This window comes from Sphaerodactylus townsendi, linkage group LG16 (genome assembly GCF_021028975.2).
Source record: "Sphaerodactylus townsendi isolate TG3544 linkage group LG16, MPM_Stown_v2.3, whole genome shotgun sequence".
In the NCBI taxonomy this organism is placed as follows: domain Eukaryota; kingdom Metazoa; phylum Chordata; class Lepidosauria; order Squamata; family Sphaerodactylidae; genus Sphaerodactylus; species Sphaerodactylus townsendi.
The window spans coordinates 18,186,555-18,200,839 of NC_059440.1; the positions used below are offsets into that span (position 1 = coordinate 18,186,555).

The 14,285-nt window shown below is 47.4% G+C and overlaps 1 long non-coding RNA gene across 1 annotated transcript; it reads right to left on the reverse strand.

The window, feature by feature from the left end:
- Window positions 1-3,908: 3,908 nt before the first annotated feature.
- LOC125445488 lies at window positions 3,909-13,576 on the reverse strand. Its single transcript, XR_007246310.1, has 3 exons — window positions 13,397-13,576; window positions 8,396-8,403; window positions 3,909-3,918 (listed from the first exon to the last, which is right to left on the reverse strand). It is a non-coding gene; the product is annotated as an uncharacterized LOC125445488 (long non-coding RNA).
- Window positions 13,577-14,285: the final 709 nt, after the last annotated feature.

Here is a 14,285-nt window from a genome sequence, read left to right on the forward strand (position 1 = left end):
AAACAAGGTCAGCCACCAAGCAGGAATGATGGAGAAGGCCTCTGGAGAGGGCCCAGAGACATCAAGAGCATCTATTTATTTATTTATCGCGGTAATTTTTGAGGAAGGACGGAGTCATGGAAGGAAGCCACAGTTCAAAACACATATAAGCCGGGAGGAATGAACATCCTTTTGTTATCCTTTTTTTTTTTGGGGGGGGGGGGGAATGCACAGCTCGTTCTGTACTGAAGTGTTGGGACAGGTGACAATGGAGAGATATTCCCCCCTCCCCAAAAATAAGCCACACATTCCATTAATGTTCAGTGCAAATGAATGGAAGGCTGGCTTCCCATGTACTAGGAATGAACCCAAATGACTTGTTGTGTTTTGTGTTCTTTCTCATGAGTGTCAAAGTATCTTCCAATCTGGCAGGTTTTTTGGCTCTGTGTTTTTTCAGTTCTGTTCCTTTTCAGTGTCAGCTCCTTTCCTCCGACCCCTCACTTTCCTCGGCCTTCCATGGCCACAATATCATTATGGTTTGGCTCACTCTGGCCGCTCCTGTGACTTTGATGATGATGTCACCATGCTAAGGCGATAGCGTCACAGATTAAGAAAACCACATGGGTTGCCACAGTGAATCAGATTCAAGGATGGTGTAAGAAAGTGAACCGAAGGGAGGCCGATGATGACTCTGAAGCAACAACAGCACAGACAGTGGTGGGATTCAGCCGGTTCGCACCACTTCGGCAGAACCAGTTGTTGAAATGGTGCTTGTAAACAACTAGTTGTTAAATTATTTGAATCCTGCCACTGGAACCAGTTGTTAAATTATTTGAATCCCACCACTGAGCACAGATATAGGATGGGTGACACTTGGCTTGACAACAATACATGTGAAAGGGATCTGGGAGTTTTAGCAGACCACAAACTGAACATGAGTCAGCAGTGTGATGCGGCAGCCAAGAAAGCCAATGCAATTCTGCGATGCATCAATAAGAGCATAGTGTCTAGATCGAGGGAAGTAATTGTACCCCACTACTCTGCATTGGTCAGATTTCACCTAGAGTACTGTGTCAGCTCTGGGGACCGCAATTTAAGAAGGATATTGACAAGCTGGAATGTATCCAGAGGAGGGCAACCAAAATGGTAAAAGGTCTGGAATGAAGAGAGGATTAGGGAGCTAGGGATGTTTCGTCTGGAGAAGTGAAGGTTAAGGAGGGACATAATAGCCATGTTTAAATATTTGAAGGGATGTCATGTTGAAGAGGGAGCAAGCTTGTTTTCTGCTGCCTCAGAGATTAGGACCAGGAGTAATGGGTTCAAGGTGCAGGAAAGAGATTCTACCTAAACATTAGGGAGAACTTTCTGACTGCCAGGGCTGTTTGACAGTGGAATGCACTGCCTCGGAGAGGGGTGGAGTCTCCTTCTTTGGAGGTTTTTAAACAGAGACTGGATGAGCATATGTCAGGAGTGCTTTGATTGTGTGTTCCTGCATGGCAGGAGGTTGGACTTGATGGTCCTTGTGGTCTCTTCCAACTCTATGATTCTAGGATTCCATGAACAGCAATCAAGGGATCAGTAGCTGTCAGAATGCTATGGAAAAGGTCAGTGAAGAGAGTGAGTTTCAATAGAAAGGCAAGACTTTTAACACAAGTAGTAAAATTAGACATTGCCCTAGCTCTACATGGATTTGTGGAAGTGTCTAAGAGCCTGGTCACCCTGAATCGATGCTGTAGTGTTGGAAGGAGTTTCTACAACTCTGATCCAACATAAGCCTCCTTTGGAGACTCCAAATATATGGGGAAATCCTCCCCCACCCATTGCCGTGTAACATAGTGGGACATAGCCATCCTGCCCCAGAGATCCTTACAGGAGGGGTTCTAAGCAGCAATGCAGGGGGGAATAGAAGAGGTAAATAATGAACTCATGCATCGTTTGGAAAAAACGAATAAGCAACAGCTGTTTACTTACTCCCTTAATCCAATGACATGAGAAAATTCACAGTTAACAAACTGCAGATTTCCAGCGAACCAAACGAGCTAAATCTTTTTTTCCCCTTTTCTCTTCCCGGGCTCTCATTGCATTTTGGCTTATCAAACTATTTCCTATTTCCCGCTTTTCAGGCAATAATTGTGGAGATTGAATCCCAGAACAGATGTGTGCATTTTGGAGTCTCTGGGGGGTATGAAGTCCTGGATTCAAATCTACATCAATATCTAAACCAGGACCCCAGAAAAGCTATAAGGAAGTATTGTGAGAAAGCAATGGAATACAAAATGTATGGTGGCAGACTTCCAGTGTAATCCAGCACAGAAACCCCTTCCGCACATGCAGAAATATGCACTTTCAATCCACTTTCAATGCCCTTTGCAGCTGGATTTTACTGTGTAGAAGAGCAAAATCCACTTGCAAACAATTGTGGAAGTGGACTGAAAGTGCATTGTTCTGCATGTGCGGAAGGGGCCAGAGTTACTCCAATCTAAGCCAATTTACTTTAATGTATGGTAGGTATTCTGAACAGCTGCACAGCGTATTTTCCTTTCCCATGTTTTGAAGAGGAAACTCAATGTTCTTGCTATATGCTGATCAAACATGAGATTCACGGTATTGTCTTAAACCCCTGGGTAATGGGAAATCCCAGCTGCTCTTTGTGAGGGAAAAGTATTGATGGTGTTATCTGTTAAAAATCTGTTTACTTACAAATAAAACCAGTAAGTTTTGAGGGCCTGGAAGGCAGATCTGGTTGATTAAAAAAACACCTTCCATTCTGTCTAAAGCAAGCAGTTATCACATGTGTTATGCGAAATGAGGGGCAGAATTCTTGGTTGCGAAACGGGAGGGGGCAGGGGAGACATGTATATGAGTTACCCTCCTTACTTAAAGAATTCCCCAAATGAAGTAAGCTAGGGCCCTTTCCGCACGGGCCATACACAGCGGCTTGGGGACAGCAAAAACGCCGTCCCCAGGCCGCCGTTCACACAGGGGGCGCAGCTGCGTCACAGCCGCGCTGCCCTTGCGCCGGCCACCCGTCCCAACGCCGGCGTTTTCCCAGTGCGCTTCGAAGCGCACTTGTTGAGGAAACGCCGGTTGGAAGGCTTCCCGGAGCTTTCCCCCCCTCCCTCCCTTTACTTACCTTGTCCCCAGGCCTCGGCGACGCGCCGGAGGCCCAGGGACACATGGCGCCGGCTGCCCGGCTCTTACTAGGACCGTACGCCGACCCGGCCGCTTCCGCATTCGTGCGGAAACGGCCTAGGATATTAAGAAAAGGCTCAGGTTAAGCTTCACTGTCTGATGTGTTCAAAAGAAAATGAGAGTCAGTGTGGTGTAGTGGTTAAAAAGGTTGGACTAGTATCTGGGAAACCCAGGTTCCAATCGTCCCTCATGTCCTGGAACCTCACTGGGTGACTTTGGGCCAGCTATGCTCTCTCAGCCTCATCTACCTCACATGGTTGTGAAAATAAAATGGAGGAGAGGAGAATGGTGTAAGTCACTTTGGGTCCCCGCTGGAGGTGGAGGAGGGGTGCCCGGAGACAATTTGTCTCCAGGCGCCGTTTCCTCCCTCCTTGATACACCTCTGGCCCAAGGTCATCCAGCAGGAATGTAGGAGTGTGGAAACAAATCTGGTTCACCAGATAAGCCTCTGCCACTCAGGTGGAGGAGTGGGAAATCAAACCCAGTTCTCCAGATTAGAATCCACCTGCTCTTAACCACTACCCCACACTGGCTCTCAGGAGGGAGAAAATTAACATGTCAGAGACAATCTGCTGGCTTTATTTTCACAGCAATAAGAACATAAGAACATAAGAACAAGCCTGCTGGATCAGACCAGAATCCATCTAGTCCAGCACTGTGCTACTCACAGTGGCCCACCAGGTGCCTTTGGGAGCTCACATGCAGGATGTGAAAGCAATGGCCTTCTGCTGCTGCTGCTCCTGAGCACTTGGTCTGCTAAGGCATTTGCAATCTCAGATCAAGGAGGATCAAGATTGGTAGCCATAGATCAACTTCTCCTCCATATTTGTAATGCAGAATGTCCCCACTGAGTATGCAGCCCATTCCTCCATCTTGCTCTCACAGGACACTGATGAAGGACAATTGGCTCTCCACACTTGCTTCTTTTACCACAGCTTTCAATGCTTGGGGGTCATTCATCTCTCCTCCATGTAGCCGTTCTGGTGAGTAGTACATCGTCCTTCCTCCATGTCATTCCTTGGCTGCCTTTCACTAGTCCTGGCCTTAGCCAAAGCTAAGCAAGGAGCGAGACAATGCCGGGCCCTTCTCTGCGCTGGCCAAGAATGTCTTGCATATTTTGGAAGGACTGCAGCCACTCAGAGAGGTCTGCAGGTCAGGATGCCCTGTGCCAAAATGTGTCTCTGTGAAAGGCTCTGTGAAAGGTTCTGAGCCCCCTTGAACAGCGGGGCAGGTGGAGGGAACCCAACCTTTTGTGAGTGCATTAGGTACAGTCACAGGATATTGCCAAATCCTTGCTTTTTCAATCGGCTTTCCCCCTTGCAGGAATGAAGTCACGTAAGTCTTGATTTTCACACAACCATGAGCTCTACAGGCGCACGAGCAGAGGTAGGTCGCACTGATGTGAGCACGCAGTGCCGTAGGAAGGAAAAATGGCGCACGGGGCAAAATGGTGCCTCCTGCCCCCCTGCCCCTCCCCTAAACATGCCTCACTTACCTTTTACAGTTAAAAGAGCAGCCTGCTCCAGTCCGTAGGGGCTGCTTCGCCAGTCCATAGGGGCTGCTCCGGGTTGCCGAGGCTGCTCAAGGCCACGGAGGTGGCCTGATGAGAGGGATGAAGGGAGTGATTCTCCAACCCACCTTGCCTGTGTTCAGGGTGTTTGTCCCCCTGCCCCATGGTAGTTCCACCTATGCGAGCACATTGTATAACATTAAAATTAATTTTAATTAATTTACAATTAAGGCAAGGCATATTGGCAACAACTCATAAGAACATAAGAAAGAGCCTGCTGGATCAGACCAGAGTCCATCTAGTCCAGCACTCTGCTACTCACAGTGGCCCACCAGATGCCTTTGGGAGCTCACATGCAGTCTGTGAAAGCAATGGCCTTCTGCTGCTGCTGCTGCTCCCGAGCACCTGGTCTGCTAAGGCATTTGCAATCACAGATCAAGGAGGATCAAGATTGGTAGCCATAGATCGACTTCTCCATAAATCTGCCCAAGCCCCTTTTAAAGCTATCCAGGTTAGTGAACAACACCACCTCCTATGGCAGCATATTCCAAACGCCAATCACACGTTGCGTGAAGAAATGTTTCCTTTTATTAGTCCTAATTCTTAATCCTAATTCTTAACTCGTTTTTTAAACAGCTGAACAGGCACATGAGTGGAAAGAGGCCCACATCTCTTGCCCTTGGAGGCCTAGTATCCTGTAAACGTGTTGAATTTTAATGTTTCATGAACAATGACCGAAATGACCAGCACCAGCTTTCTAGAGCCGGTTGTATTTTTTCACACAATAGGCTTTATTGCTAGTCCTATACAAATGCTATAAAATACACTGAAAACATAGATATAGTGAGAAAGAGTCATGGGCACATAGGAACACAATGCAAAAGGAGCCGGGGCCTCGGTGCACATCCCTCGTTCAACGTCAGGTTGCTTTGAAAATTGCATTTTGGAGCACTGTGAAGTTTGGGGCTGGGCAAATTCCAGGAGTGGAGGGGAGAGACAGCAAACAGGGGGGAAAGGAGGTGAACGAGGTTCCTTTACTCTTCCAGCTCTACCTCTCTCAGATCAGATGAGAGGGAGGCTCTGGCAAGGTGTCTCATACAGAGGCGTAGCTCCAAGGGGACGGGGGGGGGGTGAAGGCATTTCTGGGGGGACGGGGGTGTTCCGGGGCGGGACAAGGGCGAAGGATGCACCGGGGCACTGGGTGCTTTCCCCCCTTTCTACGCCTCTGGTCTCATATCTGCTGTATGAGCAAAAGCTGTGTGTCAGCCTTAGAATATTCTGTACACGGTAGCCAAGAGGTCATTGCAGCAGGGTAGACACAGAGGAAAGGCAATGAGCTTAGATCTCACTCAGTTCTTGACCTATTTGTGCATAAATATCTATTTATTGGATTCAGCTGTTTGGCAAATTGTAACTTGGAAGGCATTCATTTTCTCTAGGGGATCTTATCTCTGTAGTCTGGAGATGAGCTGTAATTCTGGGGGATCCCCAGGTCCCACCTGGAGGCTGGCATCCCTACCGGTTACTGAAATTATACTGTGTAAAAGCACCCCCTCTCTGTCCCCCCCCCCGTCCCCCTCTTTTTAGGGGATTTTAAGCTGTTGGACGCCACCTGTTGTTCGTAATGGAAGTAAAATTAGAGCGCTGTGTTTTAAATGCTAAAATGTATGGAACTTATCTATTTATTTAACTGTTTTGTGTATTTGTGTGTGAACCGCCCTGAGCCCTTCGGGGGTGGGCGGTATACAAACCTCCTCCTCCTCCTCCTCCTCCTCCTCCTCCTCCTCCTCCTCCTCATTATTATTATTATTATTATTATTATTATTATTATTATTATTATTATTATTATTATTATTATTATTATTATGCCTCAACATGGCAATTAGCAGCAGAAAACAATGAGGCACAGCATCACATCACATTCCCACTCACATTCTCATATTTTTTGTGGCAAATGAGAGACTCCCACCACCCCGTGATATTCCCACTAACATTCAGCCCAAAGTACACATCTCCCTAGTTATCCGCTCCAAGCAACCAATACATGTACAGAAAAGAGAATGGGGACATTTTGGGACTCCACTCCTGATTAACCCAGATGAAATGGCACCCAGTCGATACCATGAGCAGCAAATGTGCTTGGGGGAACATTTTGGGAAGAAGGGCATACCGGGTGATCAGCATAGTTGAAAACTGACACGATGTCAGGTGGAGAGATCGGGTTGGCAGCGGATGGGGGGAGATCAGACGCATCAGGTGGAAAATAAACTGGTTCTGCTCCTGTGTTGTTTGCATGGTAGTGGGTTCAATCGGGTCATTGATTTTTTTTTAAAAAGCCAAATTGGCGATTTGAAAATACCAGGATGAAGAAGAAGAGTTTGATTTATATCCTGTAGGAGACCTTCCTTGGGCTTACAATCTTCCTTGCCCTTCCCTCCTCACAACAAACACCCCTGTGAGGTGGGTGGCTGGAGAGAGTCTAAAAGCTGTGACTGTGAGGGAAATATCACAGGACAAAACCCGCTTTTAGAACTGAACCGCAGGCACACTTTGACCAAATCCGATATTTCAATTTTGCTCAACTCCTGGGATATTTGGATTCCGTAAATAATAATAATAATAATAATAATAATAATAATAATAATAATAATAATAATAATAATAATAATACCACCGTTCGCTTTGAATGCTGGTGTTGCTCAGTGATGGGATTCAAATACTTTAACAACCGGTTCCATGTGGTGGGAATTCAAATAATTTAACTGATTGTTTACAAGCACTATTTTAACAACCGGTTCTGCCGAAGTGGTACAAACCTGCTGAATCCCCCCATGGGTGTTGCTATTTCCAGCTGACTCTGTAAGCTACGTTTGCTCTCTGTTTATGGCTAGAAAAGCAGGATATAAATGTCTTAACGAACGAATGCATAAATCACGTCAAGGCGTTGCTCAGCAGGTATCTCTTGGATGTCTCGTCATTAACTGCCGGCTAAAATCCCATTCTTGCTTTTTGGACAGCTGCAACCTGCTGCTGATGTTTTCAAGCAACCCTCTACAATGATTCCAAAATCCCCAGCCTACCTTGTGGGATAAAATGGGATCACCTATGTATGCTGCTTTGAGCATTTTGGAGAATGGCCAGGAATACAGATGTGGAGTCTTAAATAAAGCAACTGAAGACTGATGAACATTCCCACCAACAGCTCCAGTGAGTTTCCAAGCATAGATTAGAAAGAGAAAAGAACTTGGAGCAGTCAGAAATGTTAATAAACACTCCATAAGGCTTAAGCAGCAAGCTGTTTCAATAGATTTCTAACTCTGTTTAATCCAGGAAGACCCTCCGATTCATATTTACTCTTTCCCTCCAGTCCTTTTTGCTATTTGCCAGGTAAAACTCTGTTTCTTTCTGGATGAAGTGGAAACAAAGTGAGCCCCACCCAGCAGCCAAAAATCTTGCTAGCTAACCTTAGAAGAAGAGAAGAAGAAAAATTTGCACTTATATCCCACTTCCTGTGGCTTACAAGCTCCTTTCCCTTCCTCTCCCCACAACAGACACCTTGTGAGGTAGGTAGGGCTGAGTTCCCAAGAACTGTGACAAGCCCAAGGTCACCCAGCAGGAATGTAGGAGTGCGGAAACACATCTGGTTCACCAGATAAGCCTCTGCCACGCAGATGGAGGAATGGGGAATCAAACCCGGTTCTCCAGATTAGAAACCACCTGCTCTTAACCATGACATCACTACATCTTCGTCTTTCGTACCCCCCAAAGAATTGTTGTGAGGACAAACAAGAGAACTATGCAGACCAGGGAGGTAGGCAACCTTTAGAGGCTGAGTGTCAAAAAACCTGCAGTGTCTACCTTCGAAGCCCACCAACAGGGAAGGGAAGTGACAATGGGTTGTACTTGTGCACACCGCAAGAACTGACCTCAGAACTGGCCCTGTCTGTTGAGCAAAATGGCCCGATCTCCTGCTGCTTGGCGTGCCTGCCTATCCCTGATGTAGACTGTTGTGAGCCCTTTGAATAAATGACTGGGTAACGAAATAGAATCAATCATGTATCTAATTCTAAACTGAGTCAGAGTGTGGATCACAACATGTAGACAATGAAGCCAGGTCCAGAAAGGAAAGATTTTTGCCCTTTAAAGTTTCTAGAAAAACAATAGAGGGGGCTTAGACTCTGTTCAATAGAGAAGCGATATATGTACCTATATACACCTGGAAACCCTAATGTGGAATATTAAAAGTAAAACCCAGGGAGGAATTCCTCCGCTGAAGACGCCCTACCTGATGCTTCCTGACACATGAAATATTGTGCAACGTGGCTTTTAATATCTTGCATGTTTTTTTTAAAATTGATGGTTTTAAAAATTTAATGTATTTGGGAGAGGACCAAATCGTAAATGGCAATGTGTCGAGCATTTGTTCTCTTTTGTTGGATTTGAAGATAACTCCCATTTTGGATGCTATGACATCTGACCCTCTTTTGGAACGACAAAGAGGATTTGATTCTTCTGCTGCGTGATTTGGCAAGCTGCTCTCTCCAATTGCACCTTCGTTCTGCCAGATCTGGTGGATTTGCAACACAGATTCAAAGGGGGAACAAAGATTTCAAAAGCTTAAAAGGTCTTCGCTACTCTTTCACCAATACATATCTCCTTTTTGCCACAAGGAACTAGGGCCCAAGTATGCAGGCAGGAGGAAGGAAATAGGTATACTTTTCTGCGGCCCAGATGTCTGGGGAAGGGGGCCAGGTTGGGATTTTTGGCTCGTGAGATTCTATGTATGGGATAGGATTATTGGGGGTGGAGTGTGTGTGCATTGGTACCAGGCCCAACGAAAATACGTTCAAGTATTTCAGGAAATATAAGAAAAGTCTTGCTGGATCAGACCAGTGGTCCATCTAGCCCAGCATTCTGTCTCACACTGTGGCCAACCAGTTACTCTGGAGGGGCAACAACAGGGCATGGAGGCTGGGGCCTTCCCCTAATGTTGCCTACTGGCTCTGGTATTCAGGTTTACTGTCTTTCAACATGGAGGTTCCCTTTAACCACCATGGCAAAGTGCCTCTAATAGACCTATCCTCCATGAATCTGTCTAATTCCCTTTGAAAGCCATCAGTGCCTGTAGCCGTCACAGTATCCTCTGGCTGAGAATGTAATGTTTTCATGTAATGTTTCTTTTTGTCCAGCCTTCAGGATCTCCTGCCCATCAAGAACATTGGCCCTTTCCCCACTTACCTTAAGCCCCGCGCTACTCGAGGAGAGTAGCGCGGGGTCCCTCGGCACTCTCCACTGAGAGGGGCAGCGACAGCGCAGCCGCCCCGACGCTGCTGCTGTCACGCCCCTCAGCGCGAGGCATTCCTGGTGCTCTTTCAAAGGGCGCCTTTTGATGACCCCGCGCAGAGCGTCGTGGGGACGCCCGGGCGCACGCCAGGGATGCCGCGCGCTGGGGATTGTGCGCAGCAACCCTCGGAAAAAGGGTAAGTGGAGAAAGGGCCATTGTATGCCCCCAAGTTCTAGTGTTTTCGGAGAGGGAAAAGAAGTTCAGTCTGCTCTCTCTGGCCCATGCATAATTTTAGAAACTTCTATCGAGTCCCCTCTTTAGTTGTCTCTTTTCTAAACGGAAGAGTGCTAGCCTCTTTTCTCAATGGAACGGTGCTTCAACCCCTCAATCATCCTGGTTGCTGTCTTTTGTACTTTTCCGGCTCTGCAATGCCCTTTTTGACCAGAACAGCACACAGTATTGCAAATTATAAAATTGGCTGTTTTGTTGTCACTTCCTTTCCTAATAATCCCCAGCACAGAGTTTGCCTTTTTTACAGGTGTTGACATTTTCATTGAGCTGTCCACTACGACCCCAAGGTCTCTTTTCCTCTCAGCCTCAGCAAGGTCAGACTTAACATTAATATTTTTCATTCCAGTGTGCGTCCCCTTACACTTACCTATGTTGAAGTTCTTTTGCCATGTTGCTGGCCACTCACCCAGTTTGTACAATTATTTTCCTGAATTACTTTTGTGGAAGAAAAAATGGGCCTCCATAGTGATACTCTAGGAATTTCTACATCTCTATGGTCTTTACCATAGAGATTAGGGAAATTCCTAGAGCATCACCTGAAAGTGATGTCACATCCTCCCCAAGCTCCACCATCCCCAGGTATTGTTTTCAAAGTCTCCAAGCATTCGCCAAGGCAGTGCTGGCAACCCCACCATCACGTCTGATTTGATTTACATAGCTCTACATAGTGTAACAGAATGGCTTGCCCCTCCCTAACACATCATTGTTTTAAAACAGATGATTGGAATGGAACACGAGGCATTTACTCAAATAAACAACAATAATAAATTAATAATAATGGGGGGAAATTAAGAGTTGCCTTCCGAGTTACAATTTGCCAAACAGATGAATCCAATAAAAACCATAAAGAACGTTTTTACAAGACGGGAATGGGAAAGACGTAATCAACCTAATGACAAGAATGTAAAATTGTCAGGGATCAATAAATGCAAAACAAATGGTATTTGGATGGTTGTGCAACATGTGAACTTGGTTGATCACACAACCCACAAACCAGAGCTGAACTCTCCAGAGGCCTGTGGCGTAGCCTTTTCTTGATGGGTTCATTCTCTCATAAGAATATATCCCAAACTATAACTAACCTCTGATCCTTAGGAGAGAGGAGATTAACGGATCATTTGTAATCAAGATAAGCCTTTGTGGTAGTTCAAAAATAAATGGTTGTGGAGAAGATTTGGAAGGAAGGAAGAGTCAACGTGGTGTAGTGGTTAGAATATCAGACAACATCTTGGAAAGCCCAGGTTCAAATCCCCACAGGTCATCAAAACTCACTGGGTGATCTTGGACCAGATAAAATCTATCTCAGAGGGTTGTTGTGAAGATTAAACAGAGGGAGGAAGAACCCTGCACACTGCTTTGAGCTCCTTCAAAGAAGGGAGGGATAAAAATGGACAAATACATTCAAAAACAAACATCGGCAATCATAATTGTGCTGCCGGAAAGAATCTGTGCCAACTCATCCCCTCCAGTTTTATGAGCAGCAAAAGGCTTTGGGGTCAGAAGGAACCAGATAGGATCCCCGAAACTTGACTGGCCGAACGATAAGCGAGGCCAGTTCTTGAAGGCCGTCTTGTCTCCCAGCGCTATTTTCCTCACATGGAAACAGTTACGTCCGACCACTCGTGCATGGATGTCTCCCATTAACATTTCTGCACATTCCTCTCCAGATAAATCCAGAGGCTTTGCCAGTTGGGCCTCTTCCTCAGCGGGAGGATTTTGAATCCTGAAGGGAATTGCAGGGCTGCCAAACGCGTCAGGTGAATCTACTGGTGCCATCTGGGATCATGCAGAACTGGACGCGGAGCCGTGGAAAGACTTCCGCAGCGAGCCAGACTGTCTTGTCAAGACATCTCCAGGGCTGTCATCCATTTCCTGAGCTGCTCTTCTCCTCTGGCAACTCCGGACAAGCAGGATCGTGGCATTTTTGTGGAGCTGCGCCTGTTTGTTTTTCCACGTCCCGATAGCGTTCGTGCCCTGCTTGAAACTGTCCACTGTCCTTCGCAGAGGTTTCACAACGATGATGAAATGATGTCCTAGTGCTATAAAACCAATCGGATGAAGCTTTGTTGGGCCTTTCCCCACTTACCTTCTGCTGCGCGCTACTCGGGCCAAGTAGCGCGGGGTCCCGGGGCACTCCCCACTACAGGGGTGGCAACAACACAGCCGCCCCAACGCTGCCACTGTCGCGCCCCCTCAGCACACGTCATTCCTGGTGCTGGAGAAAACGGTGCCTTTTGACTCTGCGCGGGGTCATCAAAAGGCGCCGTTTTGAGGAGCGCCAGGGATGCCGCGCGCTGAGGGGGCGCGAGAGCGGCAGCGTTGGGGTGGCTGCGTTGTCGCCGCCCCTGTAGTGGGGAGTGCCTGGGGACCCCGCGCTACTTGAGGAGAGTAGCGCACGGCTTAAGGAAAGTGGGGAAAGGGCCAAAGATACGGTCGATATTTTGACGCTGCTGAGAATGTAGGCAAACAAAAAATCATGGAATTTCAGCTCACCACTTTATTTATTTAATTTATTGATTTAAATATATGTACTGAAAAGTTGTGTTTGTCCGCCTTGCGTCAGCCCAAGTATGGACTCCCATTGGCTATTTGTTTGATTCACATGGCAATAGCCCAGTCCTTAATGTGGCTGGCCCTACGGCCACATCACAAGCCCCATTCAGTTCTAGTTGCTGAGAGACAAATACTGGAGGGTGTGTGTATTCAGGTCAGGGTGGTGTAATAGGAGCAGGTGGACTCTAATATGGAGAACTGGATTTGATTCCTCACTGCTCCGCAAGAGTGGTGGACTCTTACCTGGTGAACTGGATTTGTTTCTGCTCTTCTATACACAAAGCCTGCTGGGTGGCCTTGAGCTAGTCACAGTTCGTTCAGAAATCTCTCAGCCCCACCTACCTCACAGGTACCCCACCTACCTGTGGTGGGGAGAGGAAGGAGAAGGAGTTTTTAAACCTTACAGGAGAGAAAGGGGGTGGGGTATCAATCCAACCTCTTCTTCTTCTTAAGGTCTTCCCTGAGGCATGATCTGGTGGCGCATGGTGGGAAACAGGATGCTGAAGTAGGTGGCTCCAGCAGGATTTTTCTTTAGCTCTTGACTTCCTGCCATCTAAGGTCATTCTCAGAGGCCCTGATCCATGTACAGAACTGAGGCCCCTTCCGGACACACGAGATGACTCAGGTTCGACTCATGTCGGCGGAGTCATACCTCAACTCGAGTCCTCCCGTTCCTCCGCACAGCAGCCGACTCGTGTCTCCGGAGCCGAGCTCAGAGGGCGGGACCACCTCCCTGCGCTGCGCTCCGATTGGTTGCGGAGTCCCCCGTTCTGCGCATGCCCAAAGCTTTTCGCGCCGCCACGAGTCTCCCCTTCTGCGCATGGGCGAAATACTTAGCTGTGATTGGCTACATGGCAGAGTCGAGTCGACGGAGAATCTGCACTCCGTCGGCTTCGGCTCGAGCGCAACCCGAGTCCGCCAGTCGACTCAACTCCCCAGTAGAGCTCAGAAATTCAATGGCGAGAGGGAGGTGAGTTGAGTCAGACACGAGTCCGACGCTACGTCTGTGCGGAGGACTCGGGTCGGACTCAAGTCAATCTAAGGTCGACTCCGACAATGCGGAAGGGTCCTGAGAGAAGGGGCATCTTCTGATTGGTGCGGCCAGGCTTTGGAGCTCCTCTACTCGTTGGCTGTTTTGACTCAAAGATCAAGGTTGTTTGTGTAAGGCTTTGAACCGGGCATCTGGAATGGCTGGGTGGGAACTCTGCTGCTTATTTTCTTTTCTGTCTGCTGCTTTATTGTTGGTTAGTCTTTGATGAGTGTTTTACACTTTTCAAAAACACTCAGGTTTTACGTCAGCCGCTTGGTGTACCCTTTGCAACGTTTTCATGTTGGAAAGGAGCAAATGCACAGAAAGGTCATGCTCAGACCACAGCGTTCTAAGTGTGACCTTTCCGGCATGGCGGTAGGGTGGTCAGCCTCCAGATGTGGCTTGGAGATCAGGAATTACACTTGATCTCCAGACTACCGAGGTCA